Source organism: Lontra canadensis, unplaced genomic scaffold (genome assembly GCF_010015895.1).
Source record: "Lontra canadensis isolate GAN:19392208 unplaced genomic scaffold, GSC_riverotter_1.0 scaffold5, whole genome shotgun sequence".
NCBI lineage: Eukaryota > Metazoa > Chordata > Mammalia > Carnivora > Mustelidae > Lontra > Lontra canadensis.
In genome coordinates this window covers 14,081,066-14,098,877 of record NW_022630999.1, presented here as the reverse complement: position 1 = coordinate 14,098,877, position 17,812 = coordinate 14,081,066, and the positions used below count along the sequence as shown (strand labels likewise).

Below are 17,812 nucleotides of genomic sequence, written 5' to 3'. Positions count from 1 at the left end.
TGAATCTTTATATCATACACACGAAACTAATATTATACTGTATGTTAACTAACTGGAATTTGAATAAAAGCTTAAAAAAAAAAACACAAAAAGAACTATAGGATCTCAGCACACACCCATGGTTAGTGCTGCTGTTGCATGTCACCAAATCATTTCCTGGAAAGTTTTTGCCATTTATACAGCCACCAACACTGTATGGAATCCCTACAGGGACACTGAACACCAATTTCAAACCTGCTAATTTGATAGGTGAAAAATTATGTTGTTTCTTTCAGTTGAAGTCTCTATAGTTGGTTACTAGTGAGTCTTCACACATTCCGTGAGCTTATTAGGCATGTTTTATTTCTGTGAATTGTTGGCTCATGTTCTCTGTGCCTGTTCATCATTAAGGATTTCGTTCTTTCTGGTCAACTTATATGAATAGTCCATGGAGGACTTCAACTGTCCTTTGTTGTATTTTTTTTCCCAGATTGCTTAGTTCTGTTTAATTTTACTAATAATGAGTTGGAGTTTTAGACACTCATAAAGTAAAGTTCACTTTGTAAAGCAGATTTGTGGAAGATTCAGAAATAGACACATGGACAGGGTGGAGGGAAAGAGAGAACACCATGTTCTTACCTGCTTCATAATTCAGCCCATGTGAATAAGTCCATATATAGACCCAAAAACAACTGTCACCTTCTTAGTCACAACTTAGCTGCCATGCATGGTTCAACAACCGCTTCCTATTCTAGCTAACTATTAGTTCCAAGAGCCCTCTGGATCTCAGGACTGACTCAGGTTTAAACTGAAGTCCAAGCATTGTGGTAACATTGTTCTCACATTAAATTTGTCCTCGAGCTGGGCTCCTAACACCAAAAGATCAAATCACGGTTCAGTAATATCTCTCTGATTAGCAGCAGCTTGCTAAAAACTTTAATACTCTCACTCTAGATCAACTGAAGACTGGAAATGTCAGATGATCACTCAGGAATTTGTCACATGGCTATATTCCGTAGGTGTAAACCCAGGCGGTTACCATCATTTGTTATGACACATCCCTATTTGCTGCGCTGGTTGCTAGCAGAGGTAAGAATTCCCCCTCTAGACCTGTGTTCTCTAAAAATATCTTGAGAACCTCTTCCCAAAAATGGTATGTTAATGTGGAAGGGAAATGGTCACTTTTTGGAATTGGTGTTAGTAAATAGTAAAGACAGTTGAGGGTACCTGGGTGGCTCAGTTGGTGAGATATGTAAAATCTGCCTTTATTCCTCTTTTCCCACATTCCTTTCTAGGAATTCCTTCCTACAATCCTAGGAACCCTAGGTCTCTGTATATCTTACTATGTGTCAGGCACTCTTTTTTTTTTTTTTTTTAAGAATTTATTTATTCAGGGCGCCTGGGTGGCTCAGTGGGTTAAGCCTCTGCCTTCTGCTCAGGTCATGATCTCAGGGTCCTGGGATCGAGGCCCGCATCGGGCTCTCTGCTCAGCGGGGAGCCTGCTTTCTCCTCTCTCTCTCTCTATGCCTGCCTCTCTGCATACTTGTGATCTCTTTCTCTCTGTTTCAAATAAATAAATAAAATCTTTTTAAAAAAAAAAAGAATTTATTTATTCACTTGACAGAGAGAGAGTCCGCGAGAGAGGGAACATAAGCAGGAGGGAGTGTGAGAGGAAGAAGAAGGCTTCCCCCCCTTGAGCAGGGAGCCCAATGGGGGGCTAGATCCCAGAACCCTGGGATCATGACCTGAGCCAAAGCAGACATTTAACAACTGAGCCACTCATGCACCCCTGTCAGGCACTCTTTAAAATTTTTTTACAAAAGAGGGGCACCTGGGTAGGTGAATGGCTCAGGTCATCATCCCAGGATCCTGGGATCAAGCCCCATATTGGGCTCCTTGCTCAGCGAGGAGTCTGCTTCTCCTTCTCCCTCTGCTGCTGCTCCTCTCTCTCTCTCTCTCAAATAAATAAATGAAACATTAAAAAAAAGAGTGAAGATAATTGAGATTTCCTTAAAAATGCAATTGTTAGGTTGGAAATAAAGGAAAAATTGATCTTGAAGGTGGCACTAGTGGTGTAACTTCGGGAACGTTACTTTATTTCTGAATCTGTTTCCTCCTCTATAAAATAGAAATTAGATCTTTACCCCAGGACCATGCGATGGCTCTAAGGAATTGGAAGTCACCGAGCCCATCATAAATATTCAGGTATTCTTTGATTCTTACACCAAGGAAATTAACTAGTAGGTCATGTGGCTTAATTTCTTGAAGATTCCAGTTAGGCGGGAGAACGAAAGAATATTACTCACTTTTTGTTGCTTAAAACACAGTGCTAGGGTACTTTTATCTTATTAAACCTACACAACATTGGCTGTTACTCCCATTTCGGTGATGAGGAAACAGGCTTGAAGAAATCACCCTCCTTTTGACACAGTGAGTTAGATGCTTCCCTGTGACTCATTTCTGGTATTCCTTCCATTTGATTAATGCCTAATTTATTGGACTTGTTATCCAACTGTATAGGTGACATATCCATTTTGATGACTAATTTTCAGCATCTCAGACAAGATGAAAAGCAAGTTTCTGATATTGTTCCCAAAGCATACCTTTCCCAGTCTTGCCCACTCAATAAATGACAACTCCGCTATCCCAGGTGCTGAAACCCAAAACTTCAGTTGTCCTCAACTCCCTCAAACCCAACTTTGACCTTTAACAAGTCCTGACAACTCCATCTTCAAAATCTATTCAGAATCTGGACAACCTTTTATATTTCCACTAACACTCTGGCCAAGACAACCAGTGACTCTCACTTGTATTATCAAATAACCTCCTCCTAAGTGGTTCTTTTCTGCCTTGTACCTCTTCAGTCTATTTGCACAAAGCTGCCAGAATGATCCTGCTAAAATGAGGTCTGATCAAGTCATCTCTCTGTTCAAAACCTTCCAAAGGGGATTCCACTGTGACTCAGAGTAAGAAACAAAGACCCGTGGTGGCTTCAAGTCTCCATCCATACCACTGATCACACTTTCTATCCCTCCCCATGTTGCTCACTCCACTGCAGCCACACCAGCAACCTCACTGTGCCCTCTAAGTGATTCTAACTGCAGACTCCACCCTGGCTCGCTCCCTCACTTCCTTCAGGCTTTTACTCAAAAGCTACTTTCTCCAGGGCATCCATCGCCATCCTGTCTAAAACTTTCAGTCCCTAATCATTTGTGTTCTCATTTCTGCCTTCATGTTTCTTTTACACTTCTCCCCTGTATACTACATATTGTGCTCATTTATCTTGTCTCCCCTCACTAGAATGTAACCTTCATGGGACAGGAATTTAGATCTGCTTTTTCTCTTCTGTATTCTCAGTGCCTAACACATGGTGAGCCCACCATGAATATTTGCTGAGAAAATGAGCTTCTAACTGCTACTTTTCTTTGCTCCACCCATTATGTCCTCCATCTAATAGAGAGCATCCTTTGCAAACACTTAAACTTTTCAAGTTACCACTTGTGCCTTTTATCAGGTAGAAAAGAACTTCCTTAAAGTTTTCCACACCCTTCTCCAGGCTTTCCTGTCTATCATCTGGACCAGTTCTGGGTCACATGACAATCTCTAGCACAATCACTGGCAAAGAGGATGGGACCACCATTGGCTGCCATGGTTTAAGCATGACTTACTCTCTGTGACTGGGTGTATGGCTGCTGGAGTAAAGTGAGGTTAATAAGGAAGAAGGGAATGGATTTTATAGAGAGAAATAAGCGTCTGCCCTATCCACTGAATCGCAATGTCATGTCTTTGATCACAGTTGAGTTTCATCATCCTCATGAGGAAGGATAGTTGGGTATTCTGACCATTTTACAGAGGAGAAAACAAAGCCAGAGAGAGATCCTCCAACATCATTCAGTAGGTCAGAGGCTTGACCAGTGTCATCTACCCAAGTTCTGGGTTCTGGAGAAGCAGGCCGCTTTAGACAAAAAAGAGTACAGCAGAAATCAGAGACTCAGGGACTCATTTTCACCCTGCACAAAAGAACTATACGACCTCAAATAGGTATTTTGATCCTTCAGGGCCTCAGTTTCTTCACCTGTAAAATGAAAATAAATTCCCTTTCTTGCTCCAGAGCAGTGTTCGGGCTGATTAATCATTAAGACTCTCTTCTTATCTGTTGAATTCCAGCTCAGGCAGAGAAACGGGAGTGAATTGTTGGACTTTAAACCCTGTGCTGCCAGAAGAGAAGAATTAGCTTTCTTTATAATGATCTCAAAAAAAAAAAAAAATCCCCTATTGTTCTGAAAATAAAAACAGAAGGATGATCCTTTTAAACCTCAGTCTGTTCCTGAGGATTTCCTTGCACGGCATTTCTAAATCCTTTTTGCTCCAACTTTGACATTTGACAGGTATTCCTGGCAGGTCGTCTGTTCCTCATTCAGAACTCAAGGCCGCTGTGAATGCACAGCTGGAAGGTTCCATTGCAGAGCCTCTTCGTGGAGCCAACTGCAGAAGCTTTTGTAGATTGAGAGCTATGAAACCCCAGTATCCTCCTGGCCAGGGTCCTAGTACACACAATTGCCAGGAGGCCTTCATTCCAAATTCTTCTGTATTCTCACTCCCCTGCATTGTTGGGCTTCTCACTCCCCTGCATTGTTCCCAGTATGTCACCTGTCTATGAGATTCAAGGTTGTTGGGGTTTTTTTTGTTGTTTTTCTTTCTTTATTTCTTTCTTTCTTTTTTTTTTTTTTTTTTTTTGCTGAAGGAGTGGCTTTATGAGGGCAATGGGAGGAAGATGGTTATTCAGTAATTTACTGAACATTGCATGTTAAGCTTTATGGCCATATGATGAATTTTCCAAACTTCTAACTTCATAGACCTAGAGTTTTCTTTTCTGCAGTGTCAAAATTAATATTTAATAACTCTTTACTTTCAGATGGAAATTTAAGGTGCTCCATGTATTCTCTCATGTGATTTTACAATTAAGAAAAATTAGGTAACTCTCACAAGATTAAGCTGGTCAAGAATGGAACTGACCTCAGATCCTCAGATTACCAGACTGTCTTTGAAGCGTCATACATACCAAGTGTTATAATTTTGCTGCTTTCACTAATTGTGCTGCAGAGGTGAGCACTTAATTCTGGTACTTTCAAAATGGGACCTTTATTTGTACCTTTAATCACCCACTATCAGGATCTGGAGTATGTCAGCTGTTTACACATCCTTTTTTTTTTTTTTTTTAAGATTTTATTTATTTATTTGACAGACAGATCACAAGTAGGCAGAGAAGCAGGCAGGGGGGCCCAATGTGGGGCTCGATCCCAGAACCCTGGGATCGTGACTGGAGCCGAAGGCAGAGGCTTTAACCCACTCAGGCACCCAGGGCCCCAGCTGCTTATCCATCTTAAGCCAGGGGTTGGCAGACTTTTTCTGTAAAGGGCTAGATGGTAAACATTTTAGGTTTTGTGGACTGACATAATTTCTGTTGCAACAATTCAACTCTGCTATGGTAGTGAGAAAGCAGACAGAGACAACAGATAAACAAATCAGCACGGCTTGTGTTTCAAGAAAACTTCACAGAACAGGCAGCAGGTTGCATTTGGCCCATGGGCCATTGTTCATTGACCTCTGACCCAGCTTGGGGCTATTAGGACCATGTACTCTTACAAGGTGCTTTCAAGGGCGTAGCAAAAATAATTATGTCTGATTTCTTAGGTGGGAAGGTGAAGTTTGTTTTGCAAAATATTCATCCCGTTACTTCAGAGAAATCCACACATTTACTTCACTATGTTATTCCATGATTTTTTTTTTTTTAGTTATCAAATGATCCCTTATTAAAATATTTTCCTTTGTAGTTTGTAACTAGCTGGGCATTGTACCACACCACTACTGATATCATCTATGATTTCACATTGCAGCTCACGGACTGGGCAGTCTCCAGAATGTCTTTAATGGTTTCAGAGAGTTCTCTGGCTAAAGATCGGAGCCACATCTGTCAGGCAATGTTGACAATCTCATCAACAGTGACATTTCCACTGTGCTTAATGTGTTTTTGCTCCTTTCTCTCTCTTGGCAGTTCCTTGAGGGCTTTGGTAATCAGGGCAGAGGCGGAAGGTTCCACTTCAGTCTGCGCCTGTGTGTTCTGAATGGTCAGTTTCACTGCAGTCCTCAGGCCCTTCAAATCACCAGCTGCCTTGTCGCTGTCATCACCAACCGTTTTTGGAGACAGATCCAGGGGGCCGATCTTCTGGACCAGGACAGACTTCCCTACCGGAGCACCTTAGGTACACAACTTGGATCTCTCTGGGGTCAAGCTTAGGGGGCGTGGTGGAGGGGCTGGTGTCGGATAAACCCAGATTCAGGACACCCGAAGACAGCTGCACTTTCACCTCCACCAAGCCGAAGGCCCCAAAGCCATATTTCACAGATTTGACTGAAACACTACAGACTTACAGAATGTTAAGGCACAGGGATATATGTAAGATAATACTGTCTAAACTCTTCATTGTACCAGTGGGGAAACAAAGGAAGTTTTTCAAGTTCCCATCTAAAAGAAGTGCAAGTATCTTCTTAGAAGACCAAGAATTGTGGAGTGTAGAGCTTAATGTGTGGTTCCATTATTGACATTTCTTTTCCAGAGAAAAAACTACAGCATATAAGATGCATCCTGATACCTTTCTTTCTTATCTTAGTCATATTACAGAGTTTGTTGTCCTAAGACATTGTAAGAGCTTTTCAAAATATCAGGCAGAAATATATGTCTTATGTTCCTAGACTTAAGCAAATATCTTCAAACTGCTGCTCCTCTGTCCTTCATTTTTGGCCAGAACACTCAACAACCCCTGTTTTGAGGTAGCCCTCCCACCAGATGCCAGCGGGCGCAGTGTCAGGGTCGCAGTCGAATGTGGATGGCACACTCACTTCAGGAGCACTCAAGGGAGTATTAGGGAATCACAAGGGCTAGGGCAGCCATCTGAGGGTAGGAGCAGCAAAGTTGTCACCACTCCTAGACCCACAAGGATGAGCAGAGTGAGCCAATGCTGGAACTTGCCGTCATGACAAAAAGCAGTGGTACTCAGTCAGTACTCTAATTTCCATATTGAACTCTTTTATTTAGAGTGATGCCCTTTTCTGACTCAACCCTAAACAGACAGCCCCAAGCTACCTTGCAGGTAAGTAAATACCCTGACCCTGATCTTCTCCCCACTTCTCGTCTCTACCGGAAATCTCCATTCCAGACCTTGTAGTACAGACCTGCAGGTCAGCCTCCTGGGCAAAGAGCTGGGTCTAGGGGAAGGGAGGGGACTGAAGGGGCAAAGGGGGCATCTCTGGCACAGGCCATCAAATAGCTACCGTTAGACCATATTTCCAAGAAAACTCAAGAACTTCCTACAACTTCAGCTCTCAATATGCAGGAAAAGGTAAAGTTAATGACTTTCTCTGTACCCTTTCCTAGTAAGAAAGTAGTCAAAGTCTTTCAAATGAGTTTCTACAAGAAGGTAAAAAACTAAAATGCAACACATTTGCTGAATGGCTCCTTTGTTTTAATGGAACTAAGTGACATTTAAACACGTTTTATAAAAAAGACTCTCCATGGAATAATGGTCTCTACAAACCACCTGTGCTTTGCCTTTATGGAGGAAAGTTAAAAAAAAAAAAACTGATCCTGAATTTTAATAAAGAATTTTAAATTAGACACTAGAATAAAAGAAGAAAACCTTCACACTTGTGTAGCTGCTTGCCTACAGGAACAATTAAAGTAATGATTCATTCTGTGGAGAATTCTAGCAGAAATTGGTAATTCTTTATCTTTATCTTTTTTTTTTTTAAGATTTTATTCATTTATTTGACAGAGATCACAAGTAGGCAGAGAGGCAGGCAGAGAGGGAGGAGGAAGCAGGCTCCCTGCTGAGCAGAGAGCCCAATGCGGGGCTGGATCCCAGAACCCTGAGATCATGACCCGAGCCGAAGGCAGAGGCTTCACCCACTGAGGCACCCAGGTGCCCCTATCTTTTCCTATTAGAAACTCTCTCAGGAACCAGGAGAACTCTCTAGAACAGCACTGTTCAATAGCAATATAGTGCGAGCCACAACACAAGACACACACAACGTTTTCTAGAAACCACATTTAAAAAATAAAAATAGATAAAATTAATAAATAATGATGTATATTTATTTGACTCAGTATTTCAAAAACATTACCATTCCACATATAATCAATAATGAAAACCATTAATGGGCTATCTTGCATTCTACTTTTTGTACTAAGTCTTTGAAAACTCTGAGGTTTATGTTACCTGCACAGCACACCTCAAATCACATTCAGGTGCTCAGTGTGGTTAGTGGCAACTGTGACACGGCACAGCATAGAGTATGTCCCAAGGTTGGGTGAGAATTTGTCTCTCATACAAAGGAATGCAGAGTAATACAAAAGAACAGGGGTTACTCTCTGTCCGTGTTTTTCACCAGTGTTTCTAGTTCTCTTTTCCTTTCAGGTGCATATGAGGATTCTTCCCCAGCCCCTTGTGGTTGGGCAAGACCAATGACTTGCTTCGGCCAATGAGACGTGCACAGAAATGACCCATCACCTCCAGTTAGCTGCACTGAAGAGCTGGTGTGGGGGCTTCTCTTCTCTCTGCCCCTGCTGTGAGGATTGTGGACACTTGTGTTGATGTGGAGGTGCCCGGACATGGAAGCTGCCTGAAGTGCTGAGCCAACACTTGGAGGACAGGAGCCGGATGTGACTGGTATGGTGACTTGTGTTCTACTGAGTCCCTGCATCTTTCAGTTGGCTTCTCAAGGTTCAAACAACAGCTCCTCCTTCTCATTCTTTCAACCTCTCTGATACTGCTAGCAAGCCCTGATGTCATGCCTTTTCTGAGCCTTGCCCACAGCATTGTAAACTATCCCTTTGTTCTCCTCTCTTCACTTACCCCTTTGTGCCATCTGTTTTCTGTTGTGATTCTGATTGATACAGTTTGCTATCTTGCCCAAATAGTGTCAATGAGCCTAAATACAGAATAAAATGAGTATACTGAAGAAACAATTCCTCGAATGAGTGTGAATCAAGTTTCAAAGCAACAACCTAAGGTAGTTCTCTCACCAGTCGCTCTTATAGGAAAGATTTTCTTTTTCTTCCTTAGGTAAAAAGATGTGCACTCATTGTTCGTAGTGATTTGTGTCTGTGTGTTTAAGAGATCTGTTTACTTGAAACTGATCTTCATTCTATCTTTAAATATGTTCCAAGCCATTTGCTTACAAATTTTGGTTTGGCAGAAATAGCAGGAAATCAAAAATAACTAAATTGTGGCTAAAGGCCACCCTCACATTTTGTACCTACCGGCTTGAGCTCCTGAGAAGCCTGAAGCTTGTGAGTTACTGTTTTGTCACTTCTTCACTGCAGAAAGATCAGAAAGCTACAAATAAGCACAGAGAAGATAAAAATAATTCGTCTCACAAAGATAATCACCACTAGTGTATGTTACCTCCAGATGTTTTTAGAAATTGTGTCTTATTATCAGAATACAATTTTTTAAAAGATTTTATTTATTTATCTGAGAGAGAGAGAGAGAGTATGAAAGCATGGGAGGGAAGAAGGTCAAAGGGAGAAGCAGACTCCCCATGGAGCTGGGAGCCTGATGTGGGACTCGATCCTGGGACTCAAGGATCATGACCTGAGCCGAAGGCAGTTGTTTAACCAACCGAGCCACCCAGGCTCCCCAGGATACAATTTTTTAATTTGTGTTTTTGACTCAAATTTGGACTTAATTTCTTATCAGTAAGTATATTTTTATACCATTTCTCTTCATAGTAACTGTATTGTCATTATTATCCCTTCTTAATTATCAGCTCGTGCCAATTTTCCAATACTTGAATAACACTACGTATGCACTTCTTTGTATTTTTAAGTATTTACCAATTTCTATGCCAGATTCTCTGCAAATAAATTCTTGGAAATGGGAATGCACATTTAAGAAGGTATACATGATTTAAAAACTTCAGACAGATTTTCAATATGCCCTCCAGAAAACAATCGATCACTTTATACTTTTTTCTTTAAGATTTTATTTATTTATTTGATAGACAGAGATCACAAGTAGGCAGAGAGGTAGGCAGAGAGAGAGGGGGAAGCAGGGTCCTTGCTGAGCAGGGAGCCCGAAGCGGGGCTCGACCCCAGGACACCAGGACACCAGGATCATGACCCGAGCCAAAGACAGAGGCTTTAACCCACTGAGCCACCCAGGCACCCCGATCATTTTATACTCTTGATAGGAATGTAAGATATTGCTCTATTCCCACACAGACACCTTGCTAACACTGAGTATTGTCTTTGATTTTGTCTCTTAAATAAGAAATAAATAGTTATTTGCTTTAAGTTTGCATTTCTATAGTTACAGTGAAAGAAAATATTCTGATATTTTGGACAATTATGTTTCTTCACTTATGCTTTGCCAGTCTTTGCAGTTTTCCCATTTTACTATTAGTGAACATTTAGACTTGTAAGACTCTCTAAATGCTAACTTTTGAGTATTTTTGTTACTCTTTCCTGACATACTATTCCTTACCATAACTCCTACAACCCAATGGCATTGATGTGTTTTCATTGTAAATGAGGAAATGAAAGCTTCAAAGAGTTAAGAAACTCAATCAGGATGACTGATTTTAGTTATTTTAGAAGATGCTGCTAGTGCTATCTCCCAATCCCCTTGTCCATCGAGTGCATCCAGCCATCATCTAGTCGCCATGATGGTTGGTGGCTAACAACTCAGAGTTGCACCCTTCTCAGGAAAATTGTCCTCAGTTTGTCCCAAGTATTTGGATGGCCTACAAACAATGACTGACGTATGCAGTGGGGATACAAAGGCCCAGCCTGCTTGCTTCAAGGCCAGAAGACTTCGTGGTACCATGTTTGCTCTATATCTTCCAGTGAGGTCAGGCTGAGGTAAAGCTTCATTTGAACCCTTGTCTTTACTAGGTTATCCCGCTGTCTTAGCCTATTTCCTGCATTCTTTAGATTTCACTGAAGAGAACATCTTTGATAAGTCAATTGTATAGAAATCTTCATCTTAGCTATGGCTTCTAGGGAACCTGACCTAAGACAGCTGGTAAGTGGGCTGTTTCACATTCAAATCCAAGCAATCTGACTCCAGGATCTGTACATAAACTCAATAGAATAAAGCACACCTTGATCTTATCAGACACTGCCTGGGACCTAATGAAGATAGCGAACACTGTCTCCTCATTTGTCATTTGCCTTTTAACGTTACGATTTTCACTACAGAGAAGTATTAAATGTATGCAGACAAGTCTATCAATCTTCTTTATTATGATGTCAATTTTTAATGGCATGCTTACAAATAGTAAATTTTAAGCTATATATTATTCTGGATCTTTTCTGATTTTATTTATATTTCTTTTTTAAATCCAACATTCAGTTAAATACTGATATCACAGTCATCCTAGCACCATTAAAGATTCTATAATTAACTCACAATCTGAAATGCTACATTAACCATATTTATTTATACATGTTTTCATGAGCTTTTTGGGGGGGGAGGGGGCTTTTTATCCTTTTCTGTCAATTTCTATATTAGAGTACCAGCTCCAAAATTTTAGTTTTTTTTTTAACTTTTTGAAAAATTTTATTTATTTATTTGACAGAGAGAGAGGGGTCACAAGTAGGCAGAGAAGCAGGCGGGGGGCCGGGGAAGCAGGTTCCCTGCTGAGCAGAGATCCTGATGCAGGACTCTATGACCCGAGCCGAAGGCAGAGGCTTAACCCACTGAGCCACCCATGCGCCCCCAAAATTTTAGTTTTTTAAATTGAAATTTTATGGGCTATTTTGCTCCATTTTACTTCAGATAGACTTTGAACTTAAACCCATTTAAAAATAATTACAAATGTGTTGAGATGTACTATACATGCGCTTTTTGTATGTATGTTATCTTTCAACAAGAACTTTACCAAAAAAACTTTGGTGTTTTATTTGAAATTTCAGTGTTTGTAAAACGATTTGGGAAGAATTATCATCTTTTAATATCGAAGAATCTTTAAAAGCACATGCTCTTTCCCCTTTTATTCAAGTATTTTTATGATCCTTAGTAAAGCTGTATAGTTTTAAATTATGCTTGGTATACCTTAAATTTATTCTTAGATTTTATTATGCTTTATATGCTTGGAAATATTGTTTTTTTAATGACTGTCACTAATATATAAAAGAGATATTGATTATTTTATAAGTAAGTTCTTATCAGTATAAGTAGTGTCAATGTAACTACTTGGATTGTCTTTCAAAGTATCACTGGTAAATAACTTTCCATCAATTTAATTTCATTTCTTCTTAGATATAGTCACCATATGTTCAGTTTATTAATAAGTGAATTTATGTTCTGTTGTTGGGGCAAGGCCAATCATCTCTTCTAAGTAGAAGGCCAGGCTCTTCTGTTCTAATTATTGGGCATCTGCTATGACGGTTGGCCAAACTGTTAAATTTTCGCATCACCCCTGGTTTCATCTGCATAGCTGTTCGCACTGTAGGGCAATTCAGTATGCCTTACTGTTCTCAGGTTCTAGGGTTTTTTTATGAATCATAAAATAAAACTAACAAGAAAAAAGTATTGATTGTTTATGTGCCAAATACTTTGCATATATTATTTTAGTATTCATTATAACTTTTGATTCATTCATGCAACACTCTTTATTAAAACCGTACTATGTGCCCAGCTTTCAACTTATAGTTCAGTGGTGCAGAAAGACAAGAAAGCAGTTGTAAAACTAGGTGATAGTGGGAACACAGTGTTATAAGAGTTCTTAGCAAGAGTACCTAATCCAGATCTGAATTCTCAGGAAGTTTCAGGATGCAAGCTCAAATAGAGAGATGGGGGAGAACTGGAATTATGATAAAGTTAGTAGAGGAAAGGGAACTTTTCTGCCTAGTAGAAAAGAATGTACCAAGCCCTGGTACTAATTGGCAAAAGTCAAGGATAGGTTGGAGCAAGGGAAGGAGAGTAATAAGATTTCAGGTTCCCTCAAATTTCCAAATCAATGCACAGATCTTAGAGTGCTGTTAAAAATTTGGCCGGTACAGGGGTACCTGGGTGGCTCAGACAGTGAAGTGTCTGCCTTTGGCTCAGGTCATGATCCTGGAGTCCCGGGATTGAGTCCGAATTGGGCTCCCTGCTCAGCAGGGAGTCTGCTTCTCCCTCTGCCCCCTTACCTCGCTCATGCTCTCTCTCTCTCTCTCTCTCTCAGATAAAAAATGAAATCTTTAAAAAAAAGAGAAAAGAATTTGGCTGGTACAATTTAGCAAGATAATTATCGAAGCAATAGTGGTCACAGATCACTGGTTATGAGCAAAAAAAGTGTTTTCTTAAAGCACACTCTGTTGTTCTCTATATACTTAGAGGTAAGCCAGCTTTAACTAGAAATTAGTTTTCCTAAAGATAGAACAAAATAAATAAATACATGGTGGATATATCGACTTCTACTGAAATCTTTTTTTTTTTTAAGATTTTATTTTTAAGGGGCACCTGGATGGCTCAGTGGGTTAAGCCGCTGCCTTTGGCTCAGATCATGATCTCAGGGTCCTGGGATCGAGCCCCGAGTCGGGCTCTCTGCTCAGCAGGGAGCCTGCTTCCTCCTCTCTCTCTGCCTGCCTCTCTGCCTGCTTGTGATCTCTCTCTGTCAAATAAATAAATAAAATCTTAAAAAAAAAAAGATTTTATTTTTAAGTAATCTCTATACCCAACATGGGGCTCAAACTCACAACCCCAAGATCAAGAGTTTCATACTCCACTGAGCCAGCCAGGCACCCCACTACTGAAATCTTTATATGTTCATGGTCCTCAAGAGACAATAGTAATCAACTGCTTTGCTATTATATAACTAGGAATATAGGCATTCAACTCAGGACCTCTGAATCATTACTGCTCCCCACCTCAGTTTTACTCAGCTAATTCTATATTTTAAGATTTATTATTTTAACATTTCACCCTTAATTCCAATTATTGACATCTCCCCTTTCCCCTAAAAGGTACCTGAAATAAACCATGGTATAAAAAATGGAATCACCAAACCAAAAAAGGGAAAAATGGGGCTGGGCTTTGGGAACCTACAGGAACCAGGGACTTGAATTCCATTAGGGTTGTCCTTCCCTTATTCCTCCTCTCAGGATGGACGACCAATTGTTTTTTCATATGATCAAGATATGACTACATTTTTCAAGCTTTACATCTTACATCTTTAGCCATGTGCAAGGCACTAACTTGATCCCTTGCCCCCAATTCTGAAACCCCTAGGGGAAAAGCCTTTTTAGATTAGATACCCATCTCTGGTCCAGTAAACTATAGTCAGGTCCTTTCATAAAATAGAGCTGCTCCTGTGGCAACCATATGTGAGAGGAGTACAGTTCTCTGAAAAGGAGCTTAGGAGCTGGAGGACGGTACTTATGAAGGAGATGGGCAGATAGTGCCACCACATTTAATATGCACACTAAGCAGCTGCTTACAAAATGAGATTTTGCCACTTGATATCCTTAAAATGTCCCCTCCACCCAGTTTTCCAGAACCAAAATTATACCATTGTGCCAAGGCATTCGGGGAAAAAAAACAAAGTGATCTCTAACTTGTCTGACTTCACATTCTACTCCCTCCCCTTATTCGCTGTACTGCAATCAAGGGACTTCTTTCTGTTCTTCAAATTCACTCTAATAATTGCCACTTAGGACTTTTAGAGTTACCGTTTGCTCTCTCTAAAGCACCTTGCCTCCAGATCTCTGTATGGCTGGCTCCATCAGGTTCAAATGTCACTTTAGAGAGCCTTTCTATAATCATCCAGTTTGAAGCAGTCCTGCATCATATTTATTGTCCTAATAGCATGTATCAATATCTGAAAATCTGGGGTTCATTCCCTTGTTTTCTCCTTATCTGTAGGAAGCTGCAAGTAATAGAATATCCAGCTAAAAATTTGTTATCTTACTTAATGAAAGTGTTCAGAGGTACGAGTTTCAGGGCTGGTTAGGTAATTCAACAATGTCATCAAGAACCTGAAACTGGGTCTTTGTGCTCTGCCACCTTCAAAGTGTGGTCCACATGGCCTCTCATGAAATCAAGACTGCTGCAGAAGCCTGTGCATATCCCAAAGCAGGACAGAAGGAATGGGAACTTCTTGCACAGCTAAGGGGGAAGAAACCTGGAAGCATACTCCCACTGAAGTTGCAATGGCCAGAATTTGGCTATGTGTCTAAAGCGTAGCCTCCCAAGAGACTGAGAAAGCAAGTCTGGCTTTTTCAGCTCCCTTCGTCATGGAGGTGAGCTCTGATAGGAAGGTAGGCAGGGAGGGCAGTGGCCAATGGGCAGGTAAAAAGTGAGGTCTATGACTGGTCTGTTTCTGTCTTTACCTGAAGAATGGAAGTTTCACAAGGGAAGTTACCTGACTCTAAGCCATAGCAGTCTCTGAACTTGACCAGCTCTGTGAGCCTATAAATTCCCCTTATTGTTTAAGCCCATTTGAGTTTTGTTCCATTATTTACAACCAAAAGCATCCTAGTGATAACTCAACACAGTCTGATACGCTAATGTAACCCGCCAATCTTCGGGAGGCACTAATAGGCACAGACAGTACGCTTGAGGCACAGTAGGTACAATGCTTAGGGCCTACAATATTTTTTCATTTTTACTTTTTAAAAGATTACAGGGGAAAATAATAATGAATCCAGTCTGGAATGTATTTATTTTTCTTCCAAAGCAGTTGTACAATGTGATTTTACATATTTTTTTTAATGGAGTAAGGGGCCCATTAAAAGTAAAAGTGCCTATGGCCTTCCAAGGTCATGATTTGGGGTGTGCCTGGGTGGCTCACTCAAGCATCTGGCTTGGTTTTGGCTCAGCTCATGATCTCGAGTTCCCGGGATGAAGCCCCGAGTCAGACTCCACACACAGCGGGACGTCTGCTTCTTTCCCTTTTCCTTGGCTCTCGTGCTTCCTCTCTAAAATAAATAAGTAAATACATAAATAAATAAATAAACAAACAAACGTATGTATGTTAGTCAGTCAGTCAGAATTTGGTCCTTCCTCCATAAACCCTGATTAAATTATAAAATTATCTTGGGGAGTCAGCATAGGACACTAAGGGTGTTTTGCTTTTGTTTTTGTTTTTAAGATTTTATTTATTTATTAGTCAGACAGAGAGAGAGAACAAGCAGGGGGAGTGGCAGGCAGAAAGAGAAGCAGGCTTCCTGCTAAGCAAGGAGCCAGATGCCAGCCTCTATCCCAGGACCTTAGGATCATGACCTGAGCCAAAGGCAGACGCTTAACTGATTGAACCACCCAGGCTTCCCTTAGCACACTTTGGACTTGAGAATGATAGTAAGGGGTTTTGATAATGGAGGAAAATTCAGGAAAATAGTCCTATGAGTCATAAGCTTTTTTAGAAATGTAGTCCTAGCCAGGATGTTCTAACGGGAGGTCCCGAAAACCCAAGGGCAAGCAAGATGCTCCTGGGAACTGAGAGAGGAGGAAATAATAGGAATGTGGGAACATGGGCTCACAGAAGGAAAGAAAGAGGAGGGAAGCAGCTGAGAATGGACAAAGGGCATAAATATAAAAAATTTCTGTGTATCAGGAATGGCCTTGGTTACAAGCTCTACAGGGACATTTAGCTGAGGATTATGACTGCTATTCTAGAATCCCAGTGTTTCCCCACTTCTGAAACAAGCTCTCAGCCTGTGCTTCAGAAATCAGCCTGCCGTCAACATCTGGGTTAGATTACATTATATGGTGAGTTACTATGTTCGGTCCTGTTCCTTATTACAATTTCAGGGTCCACATGTGGTAAAATTAAAGGGAAAGAAACCCCACCAGATAGAGATTTCTAGCTATGCTTTTATTATTCCTGAGAGGGTTTGGCTATTCAAAATAAAGCAAAAGAAAAAGGTTTTAAGAATTCAGTCCCTTTAATTTTAAAATGAGTGCAGCAGCTGCAGGATTTTGTAGCACCTAGCTCCCTCTGCGGTATCACCCTGCTCAGGCTTCTTATCATCCTTGATTCTGCAACTGGGCAGTGAGAGGGTTTGAATAAATCATCTCTAGGTCACTTCCACCTCCAAAATTACACTAATTTTGCATATCATGCAGCAAGAGAATACTTTTGGAGAATCAAACCAAAACGCAAAGAACTGCCGCTCTGGGGAAGGTTAGACCCACCATCAGGCACGTCAGTTCTTCCCATGGTCCCGCTGCAGACAGCCTCTCTTTGGGACCAGCACAGCAAGTCCCAGTGCTCAGGGTCCAACAGCACCACTGCAGAAAGGCTGCACGTGGTGATCACGTGGTGTCCTTGCTGGGCTAATCAGCGTGAAAGCCATTGCGCAGCAGGGGACACTTGCTGTCACTGCCCCCTTATGAAAACACCCTTCCCCCCAAGACTACGGTCTCCCTCCCCATGCGTACAGACAAAACTTCCCTCCTTCCTCCATCTGTCCAAAAAGTATATCAGACTTGAGAACCTGTGCCCATTTTTTACTGTTTAAAAATCAATGACTGTTCTGCAAATGGATAGTGGTGATAGTTGCACAACATTGGGAATGTACTTAATGCCATTGAATAGAACACCAATAAATGAGACAGTGAGCAAAAAAAAAAAAAAAAAAAAAAAAAGAAAGAAAGAAAGAAAAAATCAATGATTCAGAAATCAATGATTCATTCTTCTCTTTTTCCTTTCTCAGCCCATTTACTATCAAGATTTGTACTCTGTGTTTTTCCTAGAAGTCTGGCTGGCCATATCTCCCGAAAGTGTTAGAAATACTACGCTGTTAATCAAGAATGCTTATGACAACCACCACTCCCTGTGGAAGTGA

At 40.8% G+C, this 17,812-nt stretch overlaps 1 long non-coding RNA gene across 8 annotated transcripts in view; it reads left to right on the top strand.

Moving 5' to 3' along the window:
* LOC116864167 overlaps window positions 1–17,703 on the top strand; it is a 126,463-nt gene extending 108,760 nt beyond the window's left edge. For 2 of the 8 annotated variants that reach the window (XR_004381956.1, XR_004381960.1), the window contains 5 exons: window positions 934–1,068; window positions 6,035–6,242; window positions 7,076–7,130; window positions 8,454–8,705; window positions 10,677–11,278. This is a non-coding gene — a long non-coding RNA (uncharacterized LOC116864167). Of the gene's footprint in view, window positions 1–933; window positions 1,069–4,723; window positions 5,085–6,034; window positions 6,243–7,075; window positions 7,131–8,436; window positions 8,706–10,676; window positions 11,279–13,209; window positions 13,233–16,640; window positions 16,956–17,680 lie in introns of those variants that run through there. The other 6 variants (XR_004381957.1, XR_004381959.1, XR_004381958.1 and 3 more) reach the window with 6 other exon arrangements.
* The last annotated feature ends 109 nt before the right edge of the window (window positions 17,704–17,812 follow it).